Here is a 20,076-nt window from a genome sequence, read left to right as displayed (position 1 = left end):
TGTAAAGAAGGCACAATGCTAAAAAAGAGAAATGACCAAAAGATCTTTGCTACTGCAAAAAAAAATTATCAATTTTTTTTTATTTTTTTTTTTTTTTTTTAAAATTTTACAGGAAACATTGTCATGGCAAAATGAAAACTGAGGACTGACAAGAAAATGGAATAAACCCTGAAAATTCAGGAATAGAATAAGTTTTACATATTTGTTTTAAAGATATTTTAATTTTCAGGAAGATTCCATTCTCAATCCTATGCAGAAGAGCAGTTATGAGTGGCTAATACCCAGGGGCACAAAGTTTTTTAACTTAAAGAATTTTAAGTACTTGGCATAATGTTTTTCAGACTTTTGAATTTATGCCTAAATAATTCTAAAGTAAATCAACATTATTTAGAAGTATTTGTCAGCATTTGTTAAACAATTTTGCCTCAAAAAGTATTCATTTTCTTTTAAATCTGGAATGCACAGTTCCAATGTTTTTTTGTGAGATACATTTTATTTTTCTGTTTGGAAATGTTCATTTGAAGACTGAAGCATCAAACAAGAAGATTAATAAAGCGGAAATATAAAATTTTAATTGACCTGATGCCACGCTCATAGTGCTATTATGGGTTATGTTTTAAGGAGAGGTTCTGCAGAGTAATGCACTAAACTTCAATTGGGACCTCTTTCCCAGTCCGTCTTGCTCCAAAGAGCTGCAGCACAGGAAAGCAAGAAATGGGGATTTCTTTTAATCATGATTATTTTGATCTAGGATTACTTTTCATCCATTTATGAAATCAAGATGAAAACAATTATGTATCTAGCAACTTGTTTGCTGTCCAGAATGGCAAGTGTATTTGATTACGTTTTCTTCCATCAATACTCAGATTCAAAGCAATAGAAAAGGAAAAAAAAGATAAATTATGGATCAGGAGAGTAAGTTTTGTTGACACCAACAGATCCGAAAAATAAGTTTCCTCTTTGCAGCTGTAAACTTCAAGAAAGAGATAAGTAAATGCATCAATGTACCATTTATCTTGTGTCTGAAATGAAAATTAAGCTTAATAGGAAAAACAAACCTACCATCTTCGGCTTAGGAAGTAAAAAACAATCCATTATACCATAATGTTATTTGTTTGAGGATTATGAAGCAGTATAATTCTCTAACAAGATCATGCTGTGCCCTGTTGATGTGGAGAACATTGCTAATTCCATTTCGTCTGGTCTCCCACACAACATAACTTGTGGCGAAGTATTGTGTGGTTGTTTTTTGTTTTTTTCCTGGAGAAGTCAGAAGTTGATGTGACTTTAACCCCTTCAAGACAATAAAAGACAAAAAATACTGTGATGAACTTGTTCCACCTTCTTATGATTATAGACTGTTGTCAATAATACATAGCCACAGAAAACTTGTGATCTCATTAAATAGATTTCCATTCCATCAGGGATTGAGGTCAAAGAAAGCAAGAAATTCATCCTTGCTATCAAAATGCAACAGGAAAAAAGAGTCAGTTGACCCAGGTACAGTCATTACATGTCCCACCTCTGGAAAATATTACAGTTTCTAGCACAAACATCTTTGCCCTCCTGTAGTGTCAACAAGAACCATTATCTACCATAAGCTGTGGGCTATTTCTTGAATATGTTTAATGATAATGCTGGAGGGGAATTCATATAAGCTGTGCTGGCAGGAGGGCACTAAAATGTGTGTAGAAGTTCTAATGGCATGCATAATACAAGCAGCTGTATGTCAACATGCTGTTTTATAATGCTTCTTCTGTTTATTCTTCTGTCAGGTTTTTGTACAACTGGACTTCTCAGACAGATTTCTGTTGCTACATTTATGTAGCAAAGGCATCTTTGTGGGAGATTTAGGTCAAAATCCCAAAATTAAAGGTAAATATTATATGCACAAATGCATACCTAATATGCAAAACTGATAAGCACATAACACTTCAGTCCTAAAATGGCATGAAGTCAGGTAAGAAGTTGAGAGACAGAAGTCCCAGAACAATAGTTTAAAGTGGAAGAGCTTCTTATACCCTTGGAAAAGTCAAGCAAATGCCACAGAAGTTTAATCTATGCTCATGAAGACAGACACAGAAACTCCTATTAAAGAGCTGCTGTCCATTCCAGAGTCAGGTGGCAAATACCCTTCTGTGGTTCTTTTGACATCAGATTACACATTCTGAAAGTCTTAAAGATAGGTCCTGCTCCAGTACAGCTGCTGACTCAGACTGCAGGGAGATAGGGTTTCTGTTTACAGAATCAGCGTGGAGCTGATGGGACGACCCAGTGACATATTGGAGTTCATCTGGGGGAGTAGGGCTTGAAGTGACATTGCATGTGCTACACTGCCAGGCTGCAGATCTTATAAATAGAAGTGCTGTGAAGCAGATGGTTCACTTCCACCACAGACACCATTTTGATAGGCACAACTGAGAAGTAGATCCTGATGATATGCACATATATGCATATACACACACTCTGTGCTTATGTGAGTGTTAGCTCGCAAGTGTACCTTGAATACAGGCTATGATACAGCACTTATGCCTTCGTGGCTTCCTGAGTTTTTGTTGGGTTTTTTTGGGGTTTTTTTGGGTTTTTTTTTAAGACATAACATGCCTTTATGAATAGTTTTATATTTCAGCAATACACATCTTGCAAAATTTCTATTCTTGCCCTGCTCACTTACTTACATGTTAGCCACTTGTGAAAATTGCTTTTGTCATCACCTCAGCTCAGAGGAGCAGACCATGAGCTTTGCAAAAAGCCTCAAAGAAAATTCAGGGATTTTTGGGTGGAAGTGCATAGGCACAAAACTGTTGGGAAAAAAGGTGGAGATGTGTTTGGTAGGGGATGTCTAGGAGGTCCTAGGAATTGTAGGCTTCCCCTGTCCTCCATCATAAATTCAAGCTGGGGAAAGCTTTATACTTTTTTCTTGAGGTGCCATACTCCTTTTCCTCACCTCAACTACTGATTCACCCTTGTCAGTCCCTTCCCATAGCACCTTATGGGAGCAGATGCCAGGAGTTTGCTGGGAAGGCAGGATGGGGAAGGAGCTCTAGGGAAATGTTTGAGAGCTGTTGGCTTGGGACAGATCATGAACAAAACAGATGACGGTCTGGATCTCACAGTCCAGGCCTGTTTGGTCCTCCTAAAGCAGCAACAAATGACACAAAACATTAATGTAAAGTATGTTGATAAAGAGTTGAACTATAAGAATTTCCTTAGCTGGTTTTGCCTTCGAATTCAGTGCAGGGATAATAGAAAAATCATTTCATACTCAAAATCTGGGTAACGAAGCAAATTCTCTGCACATTGCCTCAGCCACATATATTTACTCCTTGGACCAAAAATGGAGAAAAGGTAATTAATTAATAATAAATTTTAAAATTGAAACTGGTCTCCTTAAAATCAGTTGGAAGCTAAAAACTAAAATTGATATTAAAAAGCTACAATTTTTGAACTATTTCACAAAATGAAATTTTGAAAATGTTTCAATGTGGATCTTATGACCGAAGCATGAATCAAAACCATTTTGCTTAATGCTTTTGTGGGGTTTTATACCTTTTATGTTTGAAAAAACAATCAGGAAAAAGATGAAAAAGGACTAAAAGAGACAGAGAATATAATATTTTTTTCTGGTTTTTTTTTATTTCAAGATTTAATTTCATCATCATTTACATACTTTAACAAAAAACCTGTTAGCTCTCTTTAAAAAGGTTTTTCTTATGAAATCCAAATTTCTAAATTTGGAAAGTGAAGGCCATGTCTAGCCCCTATACCTACAAGGAGATGATCAAATTCCTGTCTGGAAGGTGAATGTTGGGTTTTGTGTGAGATTGCACCACTTCACCAGAGTCCAGTCAGTATGTCAAACCAGTTCTTTTGATCAACTTAATTTCATATCAAGTGGTCCTAACAGCTTGTATTTTCATTTTCTTGAGGTGCTCTCTCTCTGCTAACACATTTATTTGCACTGTCCCTCCTGAAGTATCACACTACCTGTCAAGCAAGGAGCATCCTGAGATTTGTGCAGAATAGTTTGTGTATGCAAACCCTGAATAACTCATGTTTGTGAAAACCAAGTTAAAATACACAAAAAGAAGGCAGCTCACCTGTGAAAGTGAGCAAAAAAGGAGAGGAAACAGTAGTAACACAAAGTCTGCTGATAAGTGATGAGTTGACAGGACAGTTTAGCTCCTTCTCATGGTGAAACCCATTCCCACCTGGCAGTGGCCATGTTTCTGTATGGAGACACCCCACCCTTGCACCTGAAGCCCATCTGGCCACGTGCAGGGCAGCAGCACCCACTGCCACAGCACCCTCTGGGAGCTGCACAAGGACACAGGGGCACAGCAGAGGCACTTGAGAAGCTCAGCGTCCTTTGAAGTAGTGGTGGGAATGAAGAGGGAGGACAAACAGTGCAGATACACATCTGTTCCAGGAAAGTATGTGGAGACTGCCAGGATAACAGCCACATTCCACAGCCACCGTGGTGCATTTTGGAATGCTCTGTGAGAGTGCTCATGGAGACTTGTGCACATGGACTGGCAGAGTCACACAAGCACACTTGTCAAGATAACTCAACAGAGCTTTGGGAGGCCAACATACACCTTTGACTCTTGATCTTTAGTTACAAACTTCCCCCATTTGTACTGTGTTTGTTCACTAGCTAGATACCTTATGTTCCGTTTCAGTTCAGAAGAACTAAAACTATACCTTGGGGTACTTATCTCAAACTCTATTCATAAAACACTCTAGAGAACTTCCTCACAGCTATCATTAAATTCCTTTCCTGCACACACAGGCAGCAGGTATAAAATTCAGAGTACCTGAGTTTAGTGCCTGACTTTGTTAACAAGTTGAAATCATTACAATATACAGTAACATGTACATATATCATATAAATACATATATCAGATACTGATATCACTGTAATATTGTATATATCACTTTTGTATTTACTTTTTTTCTTTCTCACCTTTGTCTTTCCAGGAGGTGTTGATTTTGGTCTGTAGCATTTATTCATACATTGAGTCAATGCTTTTAGCAAGAAGGTATTTTTAAGCAGGAAACATCAAAGCTGGAGGGCACTTCCAGGCTGGGAACTGGTAAAACTTATGATTGCACTTGATATAATCTGCTGCCTCATGATTTTAAGATGCATAGTATTTTATGGTATATAAAGGTTGTTGGGAAATCAATTTAGTCCTGTAACAGGAAAATTTCTCTACCTCTGCATTACACTATTCAGATAAGATGCTGACTGTATCTTTCCAACAGCAGCTCAGAACAGTAACCGTGTCATTTATCCAGGTCATTTATACTACTCACTTATCTTGACCTAAACCATTCTAAATCAACTTATGTATCCTCACAAGAAGTGAGGATATCCCTTTGAACTCCATTGCAGTCACACCCTGAAGAAGATAAACAGGTATATAGAGCTTCTCAAGCTCTGGTCATATACAGTGGTAGGTAACAGCATGACTAAAATATACAACAAACTCAGCAGCAAAAATTATGTGGGGAAATAGTAGGGTTTGGAACATGGAAATGTATCAGATTTGGGACTGCAGTTTCCTTTTTATAATAAACTTTTCTCTGCTTTCCAATATTTAAATTAAAAACTGTTACTTGTTTCACTTTAAACTCTCATATAAGTATTTTTTTTTCATAATTTCACATTCAGCACTCATGGACTAACATCAAGCATTGAAATACATAGATAAACAGCAATCCATGAATTTGTGGTTTGTTTTTTTTTCCATCTATCGTGCTTGCAACCAATTCAGCAAATCCTTTACATTTTTATAAGCTTCATTATAGCACAGAAGGAAATAAAGCACTATTATAACAAATCATGAAAAGGGAACTGTAGTGACACAGGCCTGACCTGGATTTCATAACAGGAATTAAATTACTCCAATTATTTAAAAGCATATGTTATTCAATTATCTAAATCCGTAGAAGGAATAGGATTTCTTCACAGTTTCTTTTGACCACAAAATAGAAATAAACTTTTTATCCTTAAAATTTAACACCCTGATTTACAAACAGATGCATCAGGCACATGGAGGGATAAACAAGACAAGATGACAATGCCATAAAAACCTTCTGTGTTGTAGGAGAGGACTTCAGAATATATTTAAACTGGTGCGTGCGACAGAGGCTAGGCCAGCACTTCACAGCCCCAAGGAGACTGCAATTAGCCTGTGGATAACTGTACCCATGTTAGGGCTCCTATGGAGCTAGACAAGTGGTTATGAGCAGCTTCAAGTGACTTCAGGGCTCCTGTGGCACATTCACCTTGGCCTCCACTTCATGTCCTTCAAAATAAATCAGAGTGGCACAGGCGTAACCATCCAGAAAGCAGAGCTGGGAGCAACATGCCAATAGGAGACTGACCTTTAAATATCCTTTGGAAGTAACCTCCTGATCAACATTTAGCAGGGCACTTGGATGCAGAATCTGGACCCTTATGTCCCTGAAAAAAATAATTCTTAAAAACAATTTTATGGAACAAAATTATTACTGTTAATGTGATTCTTGGCCTAATTTGCCAGAACTGGTAGGAACTTATTGTTCCTCTAAGGGACACTTGTCTTCATATTGCTAAGGGTTTGTTTTCCCTCAAATTGTCGGACAAAAACATTTCCTACAGAGCAAATTGGAAATATGGCTCACTGTTCCCCAGCCTCAGTGTTTACCCAGCTCTCTGCACACAGGATTGTCTATTCCTGCCATCTCTTCCCCAAGCAAGCTCACTGTTCCCACCACAAATAGCGATGGTATAGGCTAGCTGACTGCTTGGATGAGCACTGGCTAGGGCTAGAAGTACCTGCCTCACTGAATGAGATTAGCATTGATATTTACTGGTGTCTCATATCTCCTGCTCTCTTATTACAGCTTGGTCCGAGCTGGAAACAACCAAAGAAAATATAGCCTAGTGTGTGAAAGCCCCATAGTTCAGCAGTGTGATAAAGGTTTGCAAGTCCTGGCTAGGACTTCACATACAGCTTCTGTTGTTTTAACAAAGGGGAGAGCCTAGCTGAACAATTCACCTACAAGCTTTGGCTTACATTTCTTCTTAGCTATATACATATGCATTCCAAATATTTTTGCAATTAGAGGATGAAAAAACCACCTAAACTTAAGGAGATGAAAGAGAGGACAGATGTTACTGATGTTGTTTAGTTATTCAGTGGTCTAAATATGAATTCATTACATGCCATATATATGACTGCTTTCCTATCACAGAGAACCAGATCCAAGAAATTTAATTCATCTTTTGGGAACAAGATGCTGGGAAATTTTGTCTCTTGCACTTTTGAAGGAGTAAAATTAAAGATAATTTTAATTATCTGTGATGAATTGGCATGCAAGAAATAAACAGATATATTTTCTCTGAAGTATGAATTTTCTTCACAGAGAAAGCCCCACGTTTTGAATACCAAATTGGATTATCCAGATTAATGGGGGAAGAAGGTCTTCCATTTCTACTGAACTCACTGGAAACTGTGCAGACATTGTTCCACAAACTGTGAGATTTTTTATCAAGATATGCTGCAGTGACCTATTTTCCCCATGCAAATGCCTCACCACCTCAATGTAATTCCTGTCACAGGGACTGATGTATTTTGCTGTTATAGTCTCTGTTTGCAGATCCTCTCTAACATACTAGATTGATGCTGCTTCATCCATGGAAGCCTCTGACAGTGACAACCAAGCCCAAACGAGAATCCTTGACATCTAGCTCAGCCACCAAGTATCACTGTGCTTTTCAGATGTTTGCATCCAGCTTAGATGAAAACAATATTTAAAAATCTCTTAATAATTTTGTCCTTCACAAAAACCTATGTTTTATTGAATTGAGGATTGTGAAAAAACATGGAAATATGACAATGATAAAGCATGACTGGAGTGAAATAGTGAAATCATTGTTCTTAAAAAAATGGCTTTGGCTTCTTTAATTGATTGAAGAGTTTGGGACTGCAGCTTGGCTTTTTACCACACAAACCATCTGCCTGGCACAGGCCTAGTGCTGACTTGAAGGGACAAATCCTGACTGACTCACCACTGATGAATCATTGTCTCACTTGGGGATTTCCTCTGAATTGTTCCACTCCAAATCATCATGAAAAGGACATTCTACTCATTCAATAGCATAAATAAGAAAGAAAAAAAAAAAACAACAAAAAACAACAATATAGAGTTACTATCAAATAGTAAATCTGCTTAGTTCTTGAGTTTCAATATCACTTTTGCTAAATACAGTGCTTTCTGCTGAGGCTTTGGCCTGTTTTGCTATGGTTTTGGTTTTTTTTTTTTTTAATTTGTTTGTTTGGTTTCTTTTTCCTTTTAGTTTTCCTTTTTCTTTTCTTCTTTTGAAACAAAGGTCTTTAGAGCATTCACTTAGTGTTGCACTTTTACATATCACTTTAATCACTTCAGAAGTTGTCTATTTATATAAGCTACTAATTATTCTCCCCTCAAGCAGTGGCACTGCTCTCTGAGGTGTGCAGGTAATCGATCCTGCTAAAGACATGAATATTTCCACTAAATGCCAATCTAGAAAAAGTAATTAGATCAACAGTGGTAAAAGTAGGGGGCTGTTTCCAGGCAATGGAAAGGCAAGAAATGAGGGCATTGATATTAAGAACAATTAGAAATGAGCAATGTAGGCAGTGGGAACTGTAGCAGAGGGAGGCAAGATGAATGTTGTGGCCAATGCATGGTATCAGGAAAGGAAAGGGAAGCTATTTGCAGATAAAAGGAATGAGAGAAAAGTAAACAGCTATTTGGATGGAACAGAGAGAGTCCAAAAATCTCTCAAAGATCTTATGTATTACCCAGGTGAGAAAATGAAGTGCTTTCTACTACATTCATTATTATTATTATGGACTGCAAATTATCTTGAGAGGGTCTGCAGCTTATGATATTTATATAAAATATTATACAACATAGTTGCTGATGCTCTGTAATGTACGGTGTAACATGCACTGAGAATTTGGATTGATTTTTCTTTGCATGTGACTATTAAACAATAAGGTTATATCATATATTATCAAAGTGTAAAAAAATTTTTAATTCTGGTTCTGTAACTTTTGGCAGCTGGCAATATGTGTGAGTCCTTATAGCTCTGTTTATGCTGCACACATTGTGCCTCAGCATGGTTCTAAGGTGGTGAATAGGACTGTGGGCTCTATAAGGTATTACCTCACAGAAATATCAAAGGTTGAGATTCGTATTTACGTAATAGCTGCATATTACATAACAGTATAATATCTAGTAGTTGGCTTTTGGCTTTGTTGTTAATTCTTTTTCTTAAGGGAAGTGTCAAATTTGTTTCTGTTTGCTTAGCTGATTTAGAATAGGAGGTCAGTTCATGCTGAACTCCCAAACAACACAAAGCTAAGGAGATTTTAAACAACCAAAGGCCCAGGGTTAACAAACACGACTGGTTCCAGGCAAGCCTGTAGGCTGGCAGGAGCCAATGTGTTACCTAATGGACAAATAATCCCAAGCAGGGGTGCCCAGTGGATAAAAATGTTTGCAAAAATGTTACTTTATAAAACTGAATAAGAATATGTTGGCAAACTTCAATTTGCTATGATAAATGCAGTACTTGCTCATAAAATAACCAATAATATAGATTTTGTGCAACCAGGGGTATCAGAGAAGTTAATTTTCTTTTAATTCTAGCATTAAAGTTTACATTTTGGTCTCACTTTTTACAATGCCAAAAACAAAGAAGCTCTTATTCTGATCTAACATAAATTAAAAAATATAAAGTGTTGCCTCTTCTTTACAATCTTAACTTTATTTTTTTTCTTAAAAGTAAGGAGCAGCAATAAATGCAAAGCCAATAAACAATCAACTTCCCAAGTTATTCCTATATTCCAAGGGATAAATAACAAACCTGATTTTGACTTTGTGTAAAAATCACATGGGTACCATGGTATCCATTGAAACTCTTTCAAAGCTGCCTTTGCTTTATTAAGGATGTGCAATAAGCCTTTAAGAAAATAACAGAAAATGAAACAGTATCTAATGTCAGCTCTTCTGCTGATGAAAATTGTATTATAATAGTGAGAAATTAAAGTGATTCATTCATTATATGTCAGATACTGGCAATATATGTGGCAAACCCTTTATTTCTAGATTCTCCAGAAGAGATTGTATATTGGTTACCTATGAGTACCAATAATCCATTTAAAATATTAAAGATATTATAGCTTCTGCAGTGTGGATACCCACTGCATGTTTTAGTACAAAGTCTGGAGCCTAATGAGAGTTTCTGGCTGCCCTCTGTGAAATTAGGATGGTCACGTCTTTAACCTATCTATCAACTTCCCTCTTACCTCTCTCTATACCACATGCTCCAATGAAAGAAATATTCACTGTGAAAGAATATTGTGTCCAGATAAAAAGGGTTAGGACATGTGTCTGTAAAGCAGCAGAAAAACCTTCTCATATATAACTCATTTCTGGATACCTGTAAGAAAATTATGATGTTTGGGAAAAATTCTCTTTCTAATCACCAACCAGATTTAATAACAGTAGCAAGTAGCATTGGAGATTAATGCCACAGAGGATATTCAGGGACTCCTCTGATTACTGCTATATTCAGGCTCAGTTCCAAGTCTGTTACAGGTAGTAAGAGCAACTTATAGCAATTAAATTAAACCTTGACTGATAAAAAATACTATATCATGGAAACAAATAGAAAATGGTGGGGGGGTGGTGAGTGGTGGGTTAATTTTTAAACCTATTTCAGAATAATTCTCTTTTTTTTTGTCTTTTATATGAAACTGTAATACTGCAGTTCTTTAGGGAGTTTTTGTATTTTCCAATATTCAGATCCAATGAGTGTAAACAGGCAACCTTCATATCAGGCAACATTTGGTCTTTCTAAGGTGGGCTCTGTATTTATGCTACAGAAACTGGTTTTCAGTTAGCACAGATTTAAATTTCTTACCATTAATCAAATGAAAAAGTTACATGAGATTTGTTCAACTTGCTTTCAAACAAGAGAAACAGAGCTTCCTAGATTATATTGAATTCATCCCAAGGTTTTGACCAGCTGCTGATCCAGTGATGAACAAATTGCAGCCAGGCCACAGCACCTCAGGTATGAAATGGAACACACATTGCTTCATCCTTGATTTAGTCAAAATCTTCTGTAGCTGAAAGAGACACCTTCAGCTGTTCAGGTCAGAATGGATGCAATCATTTTAACCCTACTTAGCCTGGATAAGATATCTGATCTAGTTTCCAGTCAGCAAACACAAGATTACATTCTCAGCTGGTGTCAACCAAATTCAGAGGAGCTGCATGGGTTTATACCAGGTGGGGAATTAGCCTGCACTTTTGTTTTCTCTTAAATCAAAATTAGACCAAAGACAAACCCAAAACCTCATCACATGGACTTGGAGTTTGTTGATAATCTGTGCAGGTGTTGTCTGTGGTGACCTCTATATTGTCTAAATACAAGACAAAGCAAAATGCCTGTGTTTATTATCTGTACTTTTCAGCACTGTTGCTGCACAGATACAGGGCTAGCCAGCCTGTTTGTCTACAGGCAAAACAATGTGTTTCTTACAAAAAAGCTCACACAGGGAAACAAAAGGGGAGTGAACATCATGTGATCAACATATGAAGTAGATTAACTTAAAAAAAATAAGGAAACAGAAATAATGCTTACCTTTATTAGAGATCAAAAATATTATACCTTTTCTAAAAAATATTAAATAGAAGTTATTTTATAAAGATATTAATTTTTTAAGAGAACATAATATAAATGTCTTACTAAAACCTTGAAGAAAATAAAAAGTCCTCTAAGAGGGAGGACATTTCATTGTGACCAACATATTTCTCAGAAATAAAAGCCAGACTCAAATATACAGAGTTCCTCTGGAAATCACTGCAATCATATATGAAAGCTCACTGCTCTGCAGACTTGCTATCTGGTTGATACCAGCAAAAGATTACTGTCAATCTGTCTCATCATCGTTAAGGTAGGCCAGCTGAGCATCACAGAAAAGCATCAGCCAGGAGCATAGTGGCATATTTTGGAGAAAACCCATTTAGTAACTGAAAGTAGAAATCAAAAATGATTGAAAATTTGTGTCTGTACACTTTGGAGGATAATCATATTTTAAGAACATATTAATCTATTTTCACTTTTCACAATTCATGCTATTTTCTATTCTTTATTTGATTTTTTAACTCTTTTACACAGCCTCACACAGGCTTGTGTTTGATGCATACGTGTATTAGGATCTGTAAAAAAACTGTAGAGCAGAGAACGTAAAAGCGTACACTCTGTCATGAAAACCTGAACTGGCATTTGCCAGTATCATTAGGGAGCTGTGAAAACAAAAGTAACTTCAGAACAAGGATGAGAATATGTGATCTTAAAGCCCTGTACTCAGGTTAATTGAATTCCAGAAGAAGGAAGAAGCTCATGTGTCACTTTTAGTCACTTTAGTCTTTTAAAAAGTAAAAATAGCCAACCCTTCAATAAATCACAACTCAGTAGTTTTAAATGAACTACAGACAGAAGACAAAAGATTTGCTTTGTGAAATTCCTTGTAATATCTGAATGTCGTTTCACTACTACACTATTAGAGCTCTGTTGAAAGGTTTAAGAGACTCATACATGGGTCTTCTTGTCTTTCCTAAGGGATTCAAGGTGTCTCATGATTCAAGGTCCCTTGTCTAATCAGAAGAACACCAGAAATACTCTCTCCTTGCAGGAGTAGTCCTCTAGGGCAGCACTGGCTCTGCATTACATAGTGCTTTGAAATTCCCATGCTACATTTCTCTCTTGCCCACATTTCCTCTTTTGATAAGTTAGACAATAATAAAATAAAATAAACCAAGTTTCTTTCTCCTAAATTCTCATTGTAGTCCAAACACTGCAGAGCAAGGTTGGACACCACTAGCTCTGCTGTCAGATCTCAAGAAAACCTGTCATCTTTGCTGCAGCAGAAAACTTCGCTGAGCTCTTTCTTATAACGGTTGGGGATTTAAATAATCATGCAATATTTTGGGTTGGAAGGTACCTTTAAAAATCACCCAACTGTCCTTGGGCAAGGATGTCTGCCCTGCAGGCTACCCTGGGAGCACAGAAGCTGTGGCTGAAGTGCTCACAAGGATGCAGTTCAAAGGCCAGCGGGACACTTACAATCCAATCACTATGTCTCACAGGTGGGAATTTGAGGAAGTGGGGGCCCTGCAGATCTCTCTACTCCCCAGAGATTCAGGTTTCAGGATCTCAGGAAGCTCCCAAATCCACAGCTTTTCTTGTACGCTAGCTGTGCATGTAGCATGTGTTTCATCCATCACTGGATTTCTGCAGTTATACCAAATTAAGAATGGCTGACATACCTTCTGGATTTAACATGACCCAATTTTTTCTCCCCAGCAAGGCAACTGAACTCACTCATACACTTCAGCTGACACTAGGCAATATCACCACAGCATTTGCAGTATTTCCTAGGAATTCCCTGTAGATCAGAAATAGCACAGCAATGCTAGTTGCTTATCAAAGGAAAAGTGACGAGGTTGGAAAGCTGACTTCTATAATAGAGAACAGCAGATTGTGGTCTGCAAGCAGAGTGTCATGTGTCACCAGCACTCAGCACATAGGTGTGCAGCCCCTACAGCACAAGCCCAAAGAGAAGGAGCTGAAAAGAGAGAGTCTGAGGAGAGCTATGGCAGCTGTTTGCACCCCCCTGCACTGCTGGCTGTCACAGATGGAACCAAGTGGTCACATGCACTGAGCTGTGGAAAGAATGTGAGACGCCTGGGACAGAGAAGTGTCACTTTGTGTGACTTCCCCACAGTCAGTGTTTGACAGGAGTTAACAGAGGTGTCTCCCCAGCTGACCCCTGAGCACAAAGGTGCTCTGGATAAAAGCTGTACCCAGCCTTCCCACTGTGTATCTTTTGGGTGTCTAAGGCAGTTATTTGAAGCAAAACAGCAGATCTTCAGGCCATATTGGACTCTGGTATGGGTAACCCCAAGCTACCACTAAGTGGTTCATTAATTCATTGAAGGAAAAATTTCACCTTTGAATTGCATCACAGTAACATTAGAAAGATCTTGCACCCAAATGCACCAGTCTGAGTGGACTGCCATGGTCATAAGATCAAGGAAAATAAGATCAGAAAGGACCTTAAAGGTCATCCATCTCATCTCTCTACCCAAAGGCAGAACAAGCTCTATCTGAATAGTTATTCTATTCTTTCTAGTCTGTCCCCTGTGATGGACATCCCATGCCTTTTCTGAGAGCCTTCTATACCAGTGAACTGTTCTTAATATACTAAACATTGCTACAGCTTAAGAATGTAATTTCTTGACCTAGATGTGTCAGACTTGGCAGTATTTGTTTTTGAATTTATCCCTTGATTTTCTACAACAGATTTTTTACAACAGATTTTTACATATTTGAGGATGACGACCTCCCACCATTTTTTCCCTAGAGTAAGCACAAGTTATCATCTTTCCATGTCAGGGTCCTTTACTCAGTGACCTGGTCATTGTTGTCCCTTTCCTCTGGAATCTCTTATATTGCTCTCACAGTTTCTGGTTTCAGACAGAGCTTGGTGTGGACATGCACTTGAGGATTCTTTAGGAAACATTTCATGAGTATAGTTTTCTCTATAAGCAGATGATAAGCAGATAAGCAGAAGACAAGTGGTGAGCACTTGTCATAATTTTCTGTGGGGTGTATATAACATTTATAGTGTCCTGCCACTAAGGCATCTATACTTTTGTCAACTAAACCAGTTTAAGTGACCTGTGTAGGAGTGATAGCTGCCACAAGGGACACAGCTGAGATTAGCTACCTGAGCACTTAGATTCCCAGGAATGAGTCACAGTAACTGGACCACACTATCACACCCATCATCCTCCTAGACCACCAGATTTAAAACTCAACTGAGCAGTCTCTGCTAAATGCCTGTCAAGTCTTCACTGTATCTGTTCAGGGGTGCTGAATAGTTACATATCCATGCAGACTTTTGGTGAAGAGATGCTTGATTTTTTTAAAAAAAATTTTTTCAGACATGTTAATAGCAATACTGAGGTTACCTTGTGAGGCTACCTTTCCTACTGGAAATGAGCTTTTTCCCACACATTTGAGGAAAAGGAACAATTAAGTAACAATGATTCTTTGTTCTGAAAACACCTCACACAATGTTGAATTAGAAGTAGTATGATGTGCTTTATAAGCCTGACTTGGCCAAGCAACATAATTCAAATACGGACTATTCACAGTAAATCCCAAATTCAAGACAATGGCAAAAAAAATATAAAAAATAGAAAAAAAATAGAAGGTACTTATTTTTATTTCTTTTACCAATGTACATATCCAAGACAAATCACTTCCATACTGTTTTGAGAAGGCACACAGCTTGGACTGAGCCCCAGACCCTTGAAGCTGGAGTAAGCCTCAGGAAAACACTCACTTCTGTGTCAGAGCCACACTTGTGCATGTGGGGATCACATGGGCTTTACTGAATAACAGATAAACCTTCCTGAGCATGGATGAGGATGCAATGTTTAACTAAAAATGAATTTACTTCATTAGAGGTATTAATTATATCAATGGAGCATACCTGTGTTAAGTTTCAAGGTCAAACACTTAGATTTCCCTGGAGCCATGGATATAATTTATGTAACAGCAATACCACAATGTAGACTTGTGAAACACTTTATGTTATTTTAACAACGTAGCCCTAATCACATCTATAACATTAGGGTCTGAGAATAATCCTTCTTGTCCTTAGACAAAATTCTTCTGATTCTTTTCTTATCTCAGTTTGTCTCCTCTCTGCTGAAAGCATACCCAAACACTTTGTGCCACATTTTAATTTATGTTATAATTAAAACCTCTTAATAATTTCTTATGGGGAGTGGTTCTTTTTCAGTTCAATATGTACTCAGATGATTGCTTTCAGAATTAATTCAGTTGTTTATTGTTACACAATTATCTAAATATTCATGATTATAATCCCACTTCTGTCATGATTATAATTTCACATCTGATATTTTTTAAATTTCATTTCAATTGCTAGTATATCTTCATTATACGACCAGTTCCCGACAAATCACTTGCATCAACATAATTTTAACAATGTTCTTGTTTTCCAGAAAAAGAAACATATAGTTGAAGGTTAGAACCTTTGTACTATTTTTTTTTTAAAGAAGGAGCTTCTTGTCCTGGTTTAGTTGGGTTTTTTGAGAACAATTAAGCATCAATGAAATCATCCGATTCCAGTGAAAGATGCAACTAATCTATATTTAAAATATATTTTTTTGACTTTTTTTATGTCTCATAATAATGCCATAATCAAAACTAGAATCAGAGAAGTGGGCTCATGAAAAAAAAAAAACCTAAAGAAATTCTTACTGGAGAAATAGCACTTAGAGGTAGGTGATATCTGGGCAGTTATAAGGAGGGCTGGAGAGACAACAGCCTCCAGAAAATTTTGTCCAGAGCAATGGACAGCATGAGCCCAGGCAAGCTGTGTGTCTGCTCCTCAGTCCACATTGACTTTGCAGCTACAGCTGGGAAGTGAGAAGTGATCTGCTACCTAGAGATTCTCTCCAAGTGATCTGCCAGCTTTGTATGTGATAGATATAGGTCTGTGGTTGCTTTAAATATTGAGACTCTTGAATCCTCATTGTTTTCCCAATAATTCCTACTTTGTCACTTTTTTCTTGCTGAAGGCTCAGCAACTAAACATTTCCCTGATGTTTCCAGAGACTTTGACATTGCCTCCAAGAGCAGCAATAGCTAATTGAGAGTCCATCACTGTGAATGAACAGTGAAGGTTATTTTTTCTCAGTGCACAACTTTCCATTTATTGACATTGATTTAATCTGTCATTTCATTGCTCAGTATCATGAGACTGGTCTATCACTCCTCACATGCAACTTTTACTATCCTGATTAATTCTGTATCATTACACATAAAATTACCTTTCAGCTCACTACCTTTCCACAACTTTTTTGTGTCCAAATCCCTAGAGTGCTGATGGTTCCTTGCTGTGAAAAATTACAGTTCTCCCTACCCTTTGATTCCTGTCTTTTCACCCAGTAATTTAGAAGAATGTTTACCCCTTTACCCTACAACAATTCCACCTCATTAATATTGTTTATATATTTCTGAAAATTCAGTTTTATAAATTTGAATCAACATTATCCAAATAATCCTTGGCTTCTTCAGAGAATTGTCATAGTTTTGTAGAGTATGTTCTTTTTTTACAAAAGTTGTTCTGATTCTAGTTCAATACATTTTAATTACCCTTTTGTCTACCAATTATATGTAATCATAATTTCTACCAGTTTTTCTGATAATCATATCTGACCTACTGACCTGCTAGAGCAAGAAAGAGCCCTTTTTGATGGCTGATTGCTCATTTGTCACTTTAGATTATTTTGGTGTCAAGTAGCAAAGTATCTGTCCCATGAACCCTTTCCAGTTCACCATGATATCGAGCTCAGATTTTTACCTACAGAGAAAATCTGCAGGACAGGCAGTTCCTTAATCTTTCCTATAATGGCCATAAAACAAGGGAAAAAAAATAATGTACAGTGTATAGGCTTCTTCTAGTCTGTCTTTAACAGAGGCTTATTCACTAATGAACCCTTTCTTCAGCAGACTCCTTTTCTTCTAAATTGTTTTAAATTCTTCCTCTCCATCCCCCCCTGCTCCTTTTTTATTTCTTCTTCTTCTTCTTTCTTTTTGGGAAAATCTTTATTCCATTTCTGAGGGAAGGCTTTTTATGTTCTTCTTATAATCCCCTGTCTTCTGCTGCTCATTCACTAGTTTAGGGAAGAAAAGTTGAAGAACAGTGTGCTTTTAGAAGTGTTTTTGATGAGTAGTGCATATTTTTCCAGCTCCTAAGTGGTGTAAACCCATTAGTATTTTAGTCTTTTAGCTAGAATATTCCTTTTAACTTCTTTTCTCCATTTAACACAATGTTATTCTTTGGTGGTACACATCACAAGAGTATGATGAGAATTTTTTTGGTATGTTTGTTGATCATTGTTACTGTATTTTTTTCCCACCTACAAGGATATGAAATTTGAATATTTTGTGTCCCATGTTGCATGGTGGCTCTTGGGTAGCTCTAATGTTTGATCAGATATTGTGCATTAAATTCTGAGATATAAATCTAGAAATAATCCTTTTTTTTTTTTTTTTACTTAGAGTTGCAATGTTCATATAGTTATAATGGGGTTTATTGTGAATAAAGTTTATCGAATGTTCATTTAAGTTTTTAGACTTCTTAATTGTGCTCTGCTTTGGATTTCAATATTTTTTATCGTGTCTTGGCTTCTCTCTTCTCTAGTTCTCTATCTTTTAAATGGAAAGAATAGTACACATTTGTGCTGAATTGAAATTAGGAAGACAAATATTCTATAATTTATGAATTATAACTGAGGGATGCAATGATAACAAGATTCATAGAAGCACTCAAGATAGAAAGATATAAAGACAACACCCTTCAAAAACATCTTTATATAGTGCTGTAGCAAATATTGTGCAATAATCAGCATTAATGTTTACAGTTTTTACCTTTAACATTTTGTTAATGTGACATACAAGTTGTGATAGGCTTTATAAATACATTTTGCAAATACTTGTCATTACAGAGGAAAAAATATAGTATGATGGGGAAGAAAGGCAAAAATATCTGAGCTATATTTCAGATTTTGGGTTTTTTTCCCCATATTGTAAAAGTGAGATATACCCTTATTTACACTTCTATACAATTTTTAATTTTTAATTGGTTGAATTTTGGTTGAATTTGTAGCCATATTGACAAAATTTTGTCCTGAGAAGCAATTTTCAGAAGATAGAAGCTGAAGGCCACATCAGGAGAGGAATCCCAGGTGAAGCGATTTGCTTGGGAGACAGTGCAAACAGAAGACAGGAAAATTAATGAAGAGAAAACTGGATATGGAATCACTGGTGCAGCACCAGGGATAAGAACGATGGAGCAGAAGAAAAGAATGGTCACATAGGAAAGGGATGAACTCTGTGGAGACCTCAAGGCGAGACACTGATTTGATGCACCAGTGAAGCATAAGCCACTGAGAGAAATAAAAGGGAGTTGAGTCAAATGGATGAGCCAGACAATGATCTTTTCAGTGAGGTGAACTGGGGTAAAGCAGAGGGATCTCAGTGTGGCCTCACTGGTGAGGAAGACCAAAGAACCCCCAGTGGCAGGGCAGTGGTTCATTGGAAAAGGCGGGGAGATGTGTTTATAGTCTATTGACTGTGCAGCCCAGCATTTGCAGAACCACCCAAAACTCAGATCACCAACATAACTATAAAGTAAGCAGTGTTATACTGCAGTGATTTGAGAAACAGTAAAACATCAATGTGTCAGGTAAAATCCATTATTCTGTGTCCTGGTGTGTAGTGAGCAATGATGTAGCCCGATGTTTTGACATATTTGATTCAGGTGACTGATTTAAAACCTTATACTCTTATTAAAAAAGACCGTAACTTAACAATCAAAAAGATGTGTTGCAAAACACTTGTACATATCAAAAAGAATATTGAAAGGTAGTTTTCAGACAGCTCATAATTTAAATATCCTATTTCACAGCACTGGAGATAGTGTCATAATTTATGGATTAACTTCCTGTATCTACATGGTCTTTTAACAATATACCATAAATGTACTCCTAAATCACAATTTTTCTCAGTCATGATTAAAAACATATATTTTATAGTCAGTAGGAAACAAAACAACAATATAGGAAAAACATGCTTTTGAATCATTCCTGGTATTATTTAGTAGTCTGATAATAGTACACTTATTTTTGCAATAAAAATCAGGTACGGTGTAAAGTGTTTTGTGTTCTTTAATAACTCAGAGAAATTGACTTTAGATTTAGTTATAAGAAGTTTCAAATAAATTGACATTATATATTTTCTCTACCTTTCCTTCTCAAGAGGAATCTCACCTCATTTTACACAGCTACAATGTCAACAAGTTCACCTAATCTACTTGTATAACTTCCTGTTATTTTCAGTTAGACATATGGGCCTTTCCAGAA

The 20,076-nt window shown here is 36.9% G+C and overlaps 1 long non-coding RNA gene across 1 annotated transcript in view; it reads left to right on the top strand.

Moving 5' to 3' along the window:
- Nucleotides 1–19,822, top strand: part of LOC107205228 — a 57,387-nt gene extending 37,565 nt beyond the window's left edge. The window contains exon 4 of the long non-coding RNA XR_002001709.1: nucleotides 18,822–19,822. This is a non-coding gene — a long non-coding RNA (uncharacterized LOC107205228). The remainder of the gene's footprint in view (nucleotides 1–18,821) is intronic.
- The last annotated feature ends 254 nt before the right edge of the window (nucleotides 19,823–20,076 follow it).

The sequence above is a fragment of the Parus major genome, chromosome 1A (assembly GCF_001522545.3).
Source record: "Parus major isolate Abel chromosome 1A, Parus_major1.1, whole genome shotgun sequence".
In the NCBI taxonomy this organism is placed as follows: Eukaryota; Metazoa; Chordata; class Aves; order Passeriformes; family Paridae; genus Parus; species Parus major.
The sequence above is the reverse complement of the archived record's forward strand: the minus strand, read 5'-3'. Positions and strand labels throughout refer to the sequence as shown.